Raw genomic sequence first — 12,099 nt, 5'->3', positions numbered from 1 at the left:
TCAAGTCTCTCCTTGGTAAAGTAGACTTCTATTTCCAGCGATATTTTAAAGTAAGAGATGTGGATTTCAGCAAAAATGTTTGCATTTCATAAACATCTTTGCATTTTACATACATTGTAATTTTTATTATTACTTTCCACTCTTTTCTTCTATTTGTACATATATTTTGCATAGTTGCTAATCATCCTGCCACTGTATTATCCTCATTAACTTAAACATATCAGAGACGTTTTCCATGTTACAGCGTTCACCACACTTTTTTTTGAATTTTATTTTATTTATTTTTTTATATAGCAGGTTCTTATTAGTTATCCATTTTATACATATTAGTGTATGTATGTCAATCCCAATCCGTTCACCACACTTAAGGAGAAAAAACAGTGATGTGTATAATCGAGGCAACAACCTCTTACTTTAACAAAAAGATAAATAGCGATGAGTCTATACATACAAAGCAAAACACAGTTCGTGAATTTGCTAACTCTTCTTTCCTGAGACAGATGTTTCTCAGGATAAAGTCCTTCACAGAAATGCACATAGACATAACCTCATACAGCCACCCCATGGTGTAGATGGATGGAGAAATACAGGATTTATTTGAGAAGCCAGTGTCTGTGTCAGAGACAAACATCTTAATGAAGTGGCAGAGCTGGACTTAAACGTCAGGTCTGGCTGACTCTCAGGCTCTGATCTTTCCACTGTCTCAGGCTGTCTGCTGTGATGGGTCAAAATGAGGGGTTGAAGTGTGTTGATAATTTTAAAATTCTGCTCTCAAGAGCCTGTGAGGGGTCTGAGGGACACCTCAGCTTTAACTGAACACTTCCATTTTTCTCTGTTTAATACACTGGGCTTTCCTGTAAAATACCTTGGGAAGGGATTTAGTAGAGATCTGTTGGGACTTCGCCAGTGCCCAACTCCGGGCTGTCACAATCCCTGTGCCACATCATAGATGGTTTCCAGGGTCCCTTCTGACTCTAACACCCTTGTCATTAGGATTGTGGTTCTGTAAGAGTCTGGCCTTAACAGCAAACAAGGTATTTTCCTTCAGAGCAATAATGTAGAAGTCCGATCGCCATCCCTTCCTTACGAGTGATCATTAGGGGAACCCAAATCTCAAACCCTGTACCATGGAATTCTCCCACTGCCACTGGCCCAGATATATTGATCTGATTTCAGCTCAAATAGTACAGACATCAGTCAGATTATACAATACCTTCATGCCCTTCCAACTTTCTTAATGCAGTAGTTATAGTATTTTTAAAACCGAAAAAAAGATTTTACTGTTTCTTCTTAATGTGAAGGCAATTCATGCACAAAAATAAAACTAAACTGAAATGTGAATAATCCTACTGACTTAGGGATGGTGATGATGATGGTCGTGGTGATGTTTATCATCGTGAGGGGTGCTAGGCTCCGTTGCAAACACTTTACATACCTTCATTAATTACGCCTCATGCAGCTCATGCCGCCGGAGGAGCAGGTTGTGAAGCTGAACACGTACAAATGGAATTTAATGTTATTATTAGACAAGACCCCACACCAGGAAGACAGGAAAGATTAAATTAAGCCTAGGTTTTCTGGGAGCTTGTCACTGAGGTGCTTGTAAAGAAGGCTGTGCCCTGAAAAGCCCTTGATCCACTGGCTGAATGGAGTCTCTTCTTTCTTCACTGCTGCCTTTTCTTCCACTCCCCAAGCCCAAGAAAAATCCTTAGCTCGTTGCCGTTGACCTCCAGGTCTCAGTCTCTGCACCCTTAACATGGGGAAGATAAGATGGTGCAGGGGAAGGGGTCCTGGCCTTGGAGTCAGAACACAGCACACAGGGGAGGAATTAATCAAGAATTCTTCCCTAGCTGTTAGATCACTGCTCACATGTTATCAGAAAGACCCACGGAAAAATTGTTTTAACATCCATATAAACTGAGGGACCACTTGCTAATTCCCAGTAGGGAAATAACAACAGAATCTAATTTCTTGACTTCTGTATATTTACTTTTAAACAGATATACCCTGGGCTTTGGAAAGATCTTGGTTGTTAGTTGTACGAACTTCTCAAAATAGACTCTTTACTCTTGTTATTTTTGGTTTTGCGTATGTGTCACATTTGGGGAAAGACATCAGGTGATGATGTGAATTCATGGTGGAATGCGGGGGAGAATTGAGCCTCAGGATTGCCCAGGGTTTGCAAAGCAAGAAGAGAGACTAGCTAAAGAGCCTTTGTAACGTCATAGCCAACACTGTGCATTTTTCCTTATATTTAAATACTATAACATTTTCTGAGCGTTCTGCAAAATTGCCCTTGGATTGAAGAGTAGATAGCAGATTCAGTTCTTTTGTTAACATTTACATCCATAAGAATGGCTTGTCTGGGCTGACTAGGGGATGGAACACCAACCCCCGCTTATAACCTTACCTGGGAAATTTCATTCCTGCTCACTCCCAACTTTTTTGAATGCATTCCTTGTATAAATTTGGGATTACGAAGACAAAAATAGCCTTCCCCCAAACTGCCAAGTATTTACAATAATGTTTAAGAGAGATTAATTATCCAAGGCTGACCCTGAAGAACAACTAAGGCAGGTGATGATTAAAATACTTGAACTGAATCAGCTGGGACTTTGATCTTCTAGTCTCCAGAACCGTGAGAAAATAAATTTCTGTTGTTAAAGCCACCCAAGTCTATGGTATATTGTTACGGCAGCCTGACAAGACTAAAAGAGATATTATTTTTTTAAGAATGGCATATTTTTATTTATTATAGAAGCAACATGTTTAAACAGAAGCTTGTGTATGAATGTTCATAGCGGCACTATTCACTGTTCACTATAGCGCTATATCACTACAGATAAAGGTGGAAACAACTCAAATGTCCATCAACTGATGAAGGGATAGACAAAATGTGATATATCCATACAGTGGAATACTAGCCATAAAAAGAGTGAAGTATTGATAATGCTATAACATGGTTGAACCTTAAAAACATGCTAAGTGAAAGAAGCTAGATACAAAAGGTCATAGATGACTCCATTTATATGAAATATCCAAAGTAGGGAGATCCACAGAAACAGAAAACAGATTAATGGTTGTCAGGGGCTGAGGAGTTGGGAGAATGGGAGTGACTGTCTTTCTTATGGTTAGATCGGGGCTGTGGGGTTTTGAGAGGAAGATCGCAGAGGTAATATGCCATTTTTATTACATCATATCAAGAATATGTACTGTCAGCATGATTTACGACTGTTGATGTAGACCTTGATGTCGATGATTATGATGTTGGTGTCGACCTGGCTGACGCAGTGTGTGTCAGGTTGTTCAACTGTAAAGTTATTCCCCCCAGCTTTCCCTACTCTTTGGAAGTACTCTGGGCAGCCACGCAGGGAGAAGAGAGTTATGCTCCCCCTGAATATAAATATTGTTAAGGCTTTTGGTACAAATTGTGAAATTATTCTCCAGAAATATTTTACAAGTTTACATTCTCAGCAGCAGTGTGAATACGTGTCTACTTTACTGCAAATTTGCCGACATTGGTGTTACCCTTTAAAAAAAAAATCTGCTGATCTTAAAGAGGAAAAATGGCATCTCATTTTAATTTGCATTTATGAGTTTATTAGAAAGTTGGTATATTTTAAAAATTATATACTTTGTTGGTCATTTGTATATTTTCTTTCAGGGATTACTTGTACATCCTTTGTTCATTTTTAAAAAATGAGGTGTTTACCTTTGTTTTATTAATTTTTAAGATATTAACATTTTGACTGGTCTTATAAGTTGTCATAATGCCATTGGTGTTTTTTTTTTAAGTTTTCTTTTTGCCTTTTAATTTTGTTTATGGTATTTTGGGGGGTACAGAAATTTTCATTTTACGTGATCAACTCTATCAGCCTTTTTCTTCGTAATTTCTATCTGTGTCGTCATGTTTAGAAATGCTAAATTTATACTTTGTAAAATACCTGGACAAATTTATATTCAGGAAATTATTATTATTGTTGTTATTATTATTAGGAAGTTATTATTTTTAAAGTTGAGACCCCATGAAATGGGAGGACATGGCTTGACTAGATTGAGCTTTGTCTCAGAAACAGCTAACAGTGGACACATTTCAAGATGGATGACTGTAACTTATAGCCTCTTGTAGGGATTTCTGGGACTGGTTTTAATGTTTTAAAGAACTCTCAAAATGGAAGTGAACTGGCTGACGTATTATACTAAGTTCTTTGGGGTCACAAAATGAGAAACCAGTGGGATGACTTGAAAATGTATGTAAGCACTTAGTGAGAGATGAGCTTTGAAGTTTATGAGGATAACAAGTGTGATTATTGAGTAAGGAGGCTAATTTGATCACCATCCTTCAGTAATTTACATATCTAAGTAAGTCGTCAGAAGTGGGGGAATGGGGAACTTGGGGTCCTAGAGTGCTGGGGTAGCCATAAACATATGTTCTAACAAGTAGCTATTTCCCCAAAATATTTCTGAAACAATCTTGTTTAGAAATTTCTTCTGGTCAATTTCAGTTATGAAATAAAATTAATCTAATGACCATTAGTATTACCTTACAAGGTAAAATAGTAAATGGAAATAAACCAGAGAATACTGCGGCAGACTGGGATGTGACAGGTCAATGGATGTGCTTTTCTCTTTACTTATGTGCATCAGATTTCTTCAGTGCCTCTCAAGGCCTTATCTGGAGGCTCCTGACAGAAGAGGTACTTGTGCCCCCTCCCTGGACCACAGCCTGAGGCTGGGGAGAGAGCAAGCCAGCAAGCCTCGGGGAGAAGTGCCTCAGGTCCTCTTGATGTGGCGAGTAGGAATGGTGGTGTGGCATGTCTAGGTACAAGAGGATAGAAGACTGGCCAGACCCAGTGTCCCACAGGTCAGAGTGGCATAAGAGGACACCCACAATGTCCTGAAGGTTTCTGTGTAGAGAAAATTTAGCTGAGAAAGAGAACCAGGGGGTTGGCCCAGGATGAAGTATGAAAACCAGGTGAGGACGGAGCTGCCCTCTTAGTGGAGAGAATTAATGGGAACGCCCTTGTGTCCTGCAGACCCCCCAGGGGAGCATGTGTCATCTGCTACACCCAGAACCAGACAGCACAGATTAAGACCAAGAAGTGGGCTCCTAGGATAAGCCCTTGAGAGCTGAGGTCAGTTCCAGGGAAGAGGAGAGGGCAGGGAGGATAAAAGAGAGGACGTTTTCAACCTAATTGTGACTGAATTATAAACTTGAATTGACTAAGAAATGACTGAATTCAAATGAATTTCTCTGAGAGTGACTAAATTTTCTCAATTATAAATTGAAATTACACTCAATTATAGGAGAATAGAGAAAATTATGTTTTTGCACACATGAGTCAGTAACTGAAATCTGTACTGGCTCCAATACTTACAGGCAGCCAGGTATCAGTAAATTCTCAAGAACAGACCATGGGATCATTATGGGATGCTCTTCCAAGTTATTGCTTATCTGTGGCTGCAGTGCAAAAAGTCAACACAATGTCTTATCATCAGAAATCATGACAAAATATATTCAAATTTCTGTTCAAAATGTTCTCTTTATATTAGAAAGCAGAGCTAATGCTTGTTGGTGGAACAAGAACATGTGTTGAAGTTCTGAGGCGGTTCAGTCCAGATGATAAGCCTATGATTCTAAAAGGGGGAAGTATGAAATTGCAGGTTCTTCTGAATATCTTCTGTTTGCCCCTTCTAGGCCCACTGCCAAGCCTTGGTACCCTGGGGGGTGGGCAGGGCCCTAGGACTCCCACCTTTGAGAGGCATTGGCAGGAACTTGGAGGGAGGGAGAAGAATGAGTTGGGGTATTGGTTCCCCCATCTCTCTTTGGGAGAGTATCTTCAGCTTCCCAGGCTTCTTCCTTGCCATGAAATGAAGGGCCAGGCCCCATTAACGATTCCTCCTCCTCTGCCATTGCTGCTGGAGCGTAAGAGGTAGGTTAAGGGTCATAGCTAATGGCCGCTGGCCCTTTAAATCTGGTAACCATAGCACCACAGGCAATGTCATTATTGTGTATTTGCTGCCTGTAGAGAAGCAGGCTAGTACACTTAAAGGAGGACTCCACCCCAGGGAGGCAAGTCAAAGCCTGCCACCACCACCCAGGATTTCTCTAGCTGGAATCTGCATATGGGCCCAAGGGAGCCCATTATGAATACACCTGTTTCCATACACTCCCAGCCAACACTCTAAACAATTTGTGCCCTTGCTGAGGAAGACCCATGAGAAATTGAAAAAAATTTTTTCTGGATGACATTAAGACGACCGTGACATGATGTGGGTAAGTTTCATCATAAAATGAATCTTGTGCCCGCCTAGGCCTCTGGTGAAGTCTCATTTCTGCTAAGGCACAGGTGAGCATGCTGGACAAACCATACTATTATTTTGGACAAATTAACACAGGTTTCAGTAACTGGACATAGACTGTGAGGCAATTTAGGTATGTTTTACATAAATGCATCCTTTCCTACCCAATAGCATCAAAAAGTCAGAAAGTCAGTTCAGTGCTTAAAAACCTGAATAAATTAAAAATGCTTCACAATCCACCTTTTATTTTTTTCCTTTTTACAATTGATAAGCCAGTATTGATACATTATTTTTAACTAAAGTCCATAGTTTACATTAGAGTTCATTCTTTGTGTTGTACAGACTATGAGTTTTGACAAGTGCATAATGTTGTGTATTCATCATTATAATATCATAAAAAATAATTCCACTGCCCTTAAAAATCCCTATGCTGCATATATTTGTCCTTTCCTCCCTCCCTCCCCAGCCCCTGGCAACCAATGATCTTTTTACTGTCTCCAGTTTTGCCTTTTCCAGAATGTCATATGGTTGGAATCATATAGTATTGTAGATTTTTCAGACTGGCTTCTTTCACTTAACAATATATATTTAAGATTCCCCCCAAGTCTTTTCATGGCTTGATAGCTCATTACATTTTATTGCTGAATAATATTCCATTGTATAGATGTACCACAATCTGTTTATCCATTCGCTTATTGAAGGATGTCTTAGTTGTGTCCAATCTTTTTGTAATTATGAATAAAGCTGCTATACACATTTATGTGCATGTTTTGTATGGACATAATGTTTTCAGATCACTTGGGTAAGCACCTAGGAATGAGATTGCTGGATCATGTGGTAAGACTATACTCAGCTTTGTAAGAAACTGTTAAACTGCGTTTCAAAGTGGCTGTACCATTTTTCAATCCTATCGACAATGAATGAATGAGAGTTCTGGTTGTTCCAAATTCTTGCCAGAATTTGGTACTGTCATTGTGTAGGGTTTTAGCATTCTAATGGGTTTGTAGTGATATCTCATTTTAATTTACACTTCCCTAATAGCTTACAATGTTGGGCATCTTTTCATGTGCTTGCTTGCCATCTGTATGTGTATTTTCTGTGGTCAAGGCTATTCAGATATTTTGCGCATTTTTCTAGTTGGGTTGATTTCTTATTGGTGTGTTTTAGGAGTTCTTGTATATTTTGGGTACAAGTCCTTCATCAGATATGTGTTTTGCAAAAATTTTCTCCCTGTCTATGGATGCCTTTTCATTCTCTTAACAGGGTCTTTTGCATAGCAGAAGGTTTTAATTCTAATAAGGTCCAATTTGTTAATTTTTTCTTCCATGAATTGTGTATTTGATGTTGTATGTAAAAAGTTATGACCAAATGCAAGGTCACCTAGATTTTCTCCTATGTTATTATCTTCTAGAAGTTTTACAGTTTTGCATTTTACATTTATGTCTGTGATCTATATGGAGTTAATTTTTGTTTAAGGTGTAAGATTTGTGTCTAGATTAATTTTTTTGCATGTGGATGTCCAGTTGTTCCAGCACAATTTGTTGAAAACACTATCCTTTTTACATTGAATTGCCTTTGTTCCTTTTTCAATGATTGGTTGACTCCATTTGTGTGGGTATATTTTTGGGCTTTCTATTCTGTTTCATTTATCTATTTGTCTTTTCTTTTGCCAATACCACATTGTCTTGATTGCTATAGTGTTATGGTTAAGTCTTTACATTGAGTCTTGTCAGTCCTGTGACTTTGTTCTTCTTCAATATTGGGTTGATTATTCTGGGCCTTTTGCCTTTCGATATAAGCTTTAGAATCAGTTTGTTCTTATCCACAAGATAATTTACTGGGATTTTGATTGGAAATGCATTGAATGTATAGATCGAGTTGGGAAGAACTGACATCTTAATAATATTGAGTCTTCCTATCCAGGAACATGGAATACCTCTATATTTATTTAGATCTTCTTTCTTTCAGCAGAATTTTCTAGTTTTCCTCATATAGATTTTTTTTTTTGGTGCTAGTATTTATGGTGTTGTGTTTCTAATTTTGAATCCATTTGTTCATTGTTAATATATAGGAAAGCAATTGACTTTTATATGTAGGTCTATCTTTTAAATGTCTTCTTTGCCCCTTTCTCTCTTTGCTTCTTTCTGTTTCTTGAAAGAGAGGATGGAACTCAGGATTTGGAAAAAGATATTAAATTAAACATTTCTAAATTAGTAGACTTCAATTTTGAAGAGCAGTTTTAAGTTCATAGAAAATTGAGCATACAGTATAGAGAATTCCTATAAGCCTCTCAAGCCCCTCACAGTTTCTGCTCACATCTTGCATTAGTGTGATACATTTGTTATGACTTTAATTTTTAAAATTTAATACAGAAAGTAGGTATTTGTGCTTTTAGGCAAAAAGAAATAATTCCTGCCCTCATGGAATCTACAGACCTCACTGGGAAGGCTGAACAAAATGCCTCCATATGAGCAACTAATACAAAATAGTTTACAGTTTTTTTTTTTGTTTTTTTTTTTTTTTTGCGGTACGCGGGCCTCGCACTGTTGTGGCCTCTCCCGTTGCGGAGCACAGGCTCCGGACGCGCAGGCTCAGTGGCTATGGCTCACGGGCCCAGCCGCTCCGCGGCACGTGGGATCTTCCCAGACCGGGGCATGAACCCATGTCCCCTGCATCAGCAGGCGGACTCTCAACCACTGCACCACCAGGGAAGCCCACAGCTGGGTTTTAATATGTGTCCTTCCTTAAGTGAAAGGGAGAAATTAGGAGTAGTTTGGAGTAGATAGGGAGCCAGCTCTCCACGGAAGAGGTGAGATGTAGGAAGGCTCTGGAAGAGTAGCAGGATTTGGAAAGATAGAGATTGACTGGATGCAAAGTGTAAGCATAAGAAATGTCATGCACAAGGATGCAGAGGGCAGTCTGGAAGGGGTGGGCTTTATCACGCTTGGCCGAGGTGGGAAATGACCTTGAAGAATGTCAGTGTGTATGGACACCAAGGGGGGAAAGTGGTGGTGGTGGTGGTGGTGGTGGGATGAACTGGGAGATTGGAATTGACATATATACACTAATATGTATAAAATAGATAACTAATAAGAACCTGCTGTATAAAAAATAAATAAAATAAAATTCAAAAATTCAAAAAATAAAAAGAATGTCAGTGTGAGCAATCAGAAGCTGACAAAATGCTTAGAGCTGAGTTTCTAAGCAGATCTTTGGGGTCTGGTTCTTGTAGGATCATTGGGTTTTGGTTTCACATATACCTCAAGGCAGATATTCTGAACCCTTTGCTTCTTTGAATCAGAGTTACAGGCTCATGCCAGGGAGTGTTTCTAAGGAGAAGCACTGCCCTTCTGGGGAAAAGCTACCAAATGGGTCTGTACCTTTTTCATTTGCTACAAGAGTAGAATTTCATGTACACATATCAGGAAAAAGTAACTTGCTTGGGAGGTCCAAAATAGTAACACAGACCCCAAGGGAAGTTGCCCTGAGTTTCCCAGTCCCCTCACTGCCTGGCTGCATTGAACTCACTCTCTTTGAAGGGCTCTGTCATTTCTGGCGGGCAGGAGAACCCTGTGGAGTCTCCGAGGAGGGGGGAAAGCGAGGAGGGAAATGTATGAATCCCATAGCTTTAATCTCCTCTTACTACTAAGGGAAGAGCAAAGAGGGCATTAAATGCCCTATTTTTTTTTTCTTGGTCTGAATTAACTTATCTCAAGATGCCTCTCTAGAGTTATACATAATTGTTTATTTAGGTCACCAATAATGATCCTGCAGGGATTCAAAAAAGTTTTTATAGCGCAAGTACACATTCACATTAGAATTTTAATTACTGCCTTCTCCATATAGCCTTCCTTCATAATATCTCTCTGCATCCAACCCCTTTTCCCCCCCATTCCTGCTGCCACCAGGAGTGACGTGGCTGAATTCAGGCCACTTACCTAACTATAATGATAGCCACATACTTGATCTCCTTGGCTACAAAGTCCCGCTCAAAGTGGCTTGGTTTCAAAATATGGAATCCACTCTTTTCCTTCATAATGTCTCATTCATTCTTTCTGTGAAGCATCTCTTCCTTTGGATTCTCACCTTATCCCAGGACCCTGCACCTTACCTCTAACTCTCCCATATATTCTGCATTAAATCTAGCCTCTTTAGCCTGGATCTCAAAGTGTTTGCTCTAAAAACTTACAAGGCATCCCATGCACTGCTCCTGTCTTTGGTCCACTGCAGCTCATGGGTATCCCTCTGCCTGGCATTTCTTTTTTCCCTCTTCCTCTAAAGGACGAATTGAGTTCTACCTCCTCTATGTAGGGTTGCCATTTTAAGCAAATAAAATACCTAGATAGACAGTTAAAGTTGAATGTCAGATAAATAACAAATAACTTTTAAAAGTACAGTACATACTTATACTTAAAAAATTACTTGTTGTTTATCTGACATTCAAATTGAATTGGGCAATCTATATTTTTTCTGTTGAGTCTATCACTATGGAACTTTTTCTTAATGATCCAATTATCTCTTATTCCATTGTTTTTAGTTCCACAAACATCTAATTCAGTCTTTCATTATATGCTATCTTGTATTATTGATTGTATATACAGAATTAACACTTATTGATCAACCATTCAATAGTGGGCACTGTGCTTAGTTCTCTTTATACAATAGCTTATTGAATTCTTAGAAGAAATATGCAGTACGCTAGTACTACGCTGATGCCCATTTTATAAATGAGGAATCCGAGTCTTTGAGAAGTTATTTTATTTGTTAAGGTCCCAAAGGTAATTAAACTTGAACTTTCATCTGTCTGTAGGGTGACCAACTTATTCCGGTAACCCTGGCACTGTTTTTGTTTTAAAACTGAAAGTGCCGTAACCCGGGAACACTCTCAGTTCCAGGCAAACCCTGTATGTCTGACTTCAAAGCCCGGGATTCTATCCTGCTTCCAAATTTTTGGAGAATTTTAATTTTTTTCCTCGCAGTTAGGCTATAAGCTCCCTGAGGACAGGGCAGTATCTAATGGCATTTATGATACTTAGAATTATTTAGTACATGCTTGACAAAGGAGGACCAGGAGCTCCCCTCACAGGTCACACCTCTTTTCTTGGGCCTCTTTGGATGGCAGGAGCTGAGGACCGTGTGGACCAGTGTGCTAGGAGGTGCCCGATCTCAGATGCATCAGAGATCTGAGCGTGGCCAGTAGTCTTTGCAACAGAGACACACAGTGTCCATGATGTCTCTGGCCATTGCTTGCAAAGATGCTAGGCTATTGTTACTAGCAACGATTCCTCTAAATTGGTGAAATGCAGCTCCTTAGCAGGCGTGTGCTGCCTCACTTGACAAGCTGAACCTTGAGAGACTCCCTGCGTTGAATTCTGAGTTAGGGCATGGGTGAAGCTGGAGAAACATCAGCACCTTGTTGGATGGACAGCACCCAAGAAAGCTGAGTGGCTGGGTTTTTTTTTTGCTGGCACTGTGCTTTTGTGCAATGGGCACATATCCAAAAAATTAATATATTCTTACATTACTACGTAATAGCCAAGTGGTTGCTGCGTTACTGTTATGCGGCAAAGTGGTTGATGAAGTGTGATGTGAAACGCAGAAAGAGTAGGTTTCCATCCCCTAAGGGCATCTGTAAAACTTGCCTCAGCTCCATTCTGAATGCAGGTCATTATTGAGCACATATTAAATATAAAACCTAAGCTGTCTGTGGAGAAATCATTTATAAAAATCATTTGCTATTTTAAAAAAATCTACAGAAATTGAATTGATAAAGGCTAAGACTCAAGGTAACTATTC

This window comes from Globicephala melas, chromosome 12, assembly GCF_963455315.2.
Source record: "Globicephala melas chromosome 12, mGloMel1.2, whole genome shotgun sequence".
Taxonomy (NCBI): domain Eukaryota; kingdom Metazoa; phylum Chordata; class Mammalia; order Artiodactyla; family Delphinidae; genus Globicephala; species Globicephala melas.
Note: the sequence above shows the minus strand (reverse complement) of the source record.